The sequence below is a fragment of the Bos taurus genome, chromosome 7, assembly GCF_002263795.3.
Source record: "Bos taurus isolate L1 Dominette 01449 registration number 42190680 breed Hereford chromosome 7, ARS-UCD2.0, whole genome shotgun sequence".
NCBI classification, from domain to species: Eukaryota; Metazoa; Chordata; class Mammalia; order Artiodactyla; family Bovidae; genus Bos; species Bos taurus.
In genome coordinates this window covers 19,541,763-19,544,126 of record NC_037334.1, presented here as the reverse complement: position 1 = coordinate 19,544,126, position 2,364 = coordinate 19,541,763, and the positions used below count along the sequence as shown (strand labels likewise).

The following is a 2,364-nucleotide window of genomic DNA, read 5'->3' as shown; positions in this document are numbered from 1 at the left end:
GTAGGGAGTGAGGAGGTAAAGAGAAATAGGCAGGTTTGAGAGGCATTTTAGATGTAAAGTCACAGGACTTAGGGAACCAGGAAGTGGGAATAATCCAGGAAGACTCTGAATTCCTTTCTGTGTAACCTCCTCCTCTGTCTCACTCTTCTCTTCCCATCTCTCCCATCTTCCATGGGGTTCAGCTTATGCCACCTCCTCCAGGAAGCCCTCCCGACTGCCTTGGCCAAGTCGAAACTATGTACCAGAAGTTGGTCCTGCCAGCTTTCCAGCACCCAACACAGCACAGAAACCCTACATGTTCCCTGAGAAAGAGAGAAGATTCTAGGGTCCTGGAATTTGAAGATTTCTACAAACCACTAACATTCGTCTCTGGGTTTAGCATCTCATGTGGCCCTCCCAGGGGCAGGCTCAGTGATGTCCTTTTTTTCTTAGTCCCCTGGCAGGGGAAGGGGAGAGCAGAAGAGGTTTGATTTCACTGGGGGAAACTGAAGCATTGCCAGCTTCTTCTCTCACTGTTTTCCTGTAGTGGTCCCTGTGGCTGGGGGCTTCAACCCTGCTACTGCAATATGAATGAGCCTAGCTGGGAAGGAGCTGGAGTGGGAGAGAGGAAAGGCCGGGAGGGGCTAGAAAAATGTCTATTTTTCCTCCTGCAGCTGTATTTATAGATTCCCTTTGATGTCCCAGCGGTTCGTTGACCTGGTTCTCTGCCACTGCGGGAAGACAGGTTCTCGGAGCTGCTTCTGGGAGCTGTGCGGGGGGTGCCTGAATGTGGAGAGCCAGGTGTATAATGACTGGGCCCCTGGGCTCGGGATGGGGGAGGCAGGGAGCTGGCCTCAGTTTCCCTCTTTGCAAAATAGGGCTGTCACGGTACTGTTCTCAGAAAGTTGAAAATGTAACTCATTTCAATGTAAATTCTGGTCAATGATTAATTGACTCATTATTCAGGGAACCAATTAAATGGTCAAGTTGGTTCTGAGAGCATTTAAGGGACTGGATATTTGTCAGGATCTTCCTTCCTTCCTTCCTTTTTTCTTTTTTTGATGCAGCATACAGGATCTTAGTTCCCTGACCAAGGCTTGAACTGGTGCCTCTTGCACTGGAAGCACGGAGTCTTAACCACTGGACCACCAGGGCAGTCCCCAGGATATTTCTTTCTTAAGAAACTTAGAATAAGATTAGGCTGGATACAAACTAGTGAATGGCCTACATGCAACAAAACCATAATTGGAGGTTTCTTTTTCCTACCAGCCAGAAATCTACAAGTTAACTGTAACTTACCAGGGACTGGGCTCCTAACAGACAACAGAGAGCAAAGTCAAATAGAAGCATTTGCTCATAGAGCAATGCTCATCAATAGAACTTTCTATGATGATGTGTGTTCAAAGTTATACAGCTCTGTGGGTTTGGGCAAATTGTTTATTGTCTCTGGGCCTCAGTTTCTACATCTGTAAAAAGGGACTTGTGTTAGTGGTCCCATGACCTCATTTGGTTTTGGGGAGAATTAAATGAGCTAATCCATATAAAGCAGGCACCCAGGCACCCAGTGAGCACGCAATATGTGCTATTGTATTGTTGCTCAGTTGCTAAGTCATGTCCAGCTCTTTGCGATGACCCCATGGATTACAACACGCCAGGCTTTCCTGTCCTTCACCATCTCCCGGAGTTTGCTCAAATTCATGTCCGTTGAGTTGGTGATGCCATCCAACCATCTCGTCCTCTGTCACTCACTTCTCCTCCTGCCCTCAATCTCTCCCAGCATCAGTCTTTTTCAGTGAGTCAGCTCTTCATATCAGGTGCCCAAAGAACTGGAACTTCAGCTTCAGCATCAGTCCTTCCAATGAATATTTAGGGTTGATTTCCTTTAGGACTGACTGATTTGATTTCCTTGCTGTTCAAGTGACTCTCAAGAGTCTTCTCCAGCACCAGTGTTATTGTACTGGGTTAGCCGAAAAGTTCTCTCTGGTTTTTCTTTAAGATTGTGCAGAAAAACCCAACCAAACTTTTGGCCAACCCAACAGTGATTACTCATTGGATCATTTCACCCTGTGAGTCATATAACCTTACTCTGTGCCTCAGTTTTCAATCTTTAAAAGGGGGTCAACAATACTTGGGAACTCAGAATCCTGCTAGAAGGCAGAGTTCATTCACAGAAAGGCTCTAAACATGGCCTCAGGCACATCATATGCACTGAAGATGTGTCAGCTCTTATTATTATTGGTGGTGGCAGTAACCAGAGAGGTTGACTGACATTCCCAAAGCCACACAGCTGAGCAACGCCAGAGCTAGGAGTTGAAGTGGGGTCTTTCTAGCTAAGGTTGGGAGCGCTGCCAGAGCTTTCTACGGAGTCAAGAGGGATGATGTTGG

At 46.7% G+C, this 2,364-nt stretch overlaps 1 non-coding gene across 1 annotated transcript; it reads right to left on the bottom strand.

The window, feature by feature from the left end:
• Nucleotides 1-1,948: 1,948 nt before the first annotated feature.
• MIR2285BY (microRNA mir-2285by) lies at nt 1,949-2,004 on the bottom strand. Its single transcript, NR_162314.1, has one exon. It is a non-coding gene; the product is annotated as a microRNA mir-2285by (primary transcript).
• Nucleotides 2,005-2,364: the final 360 nt, after the last annotated feature.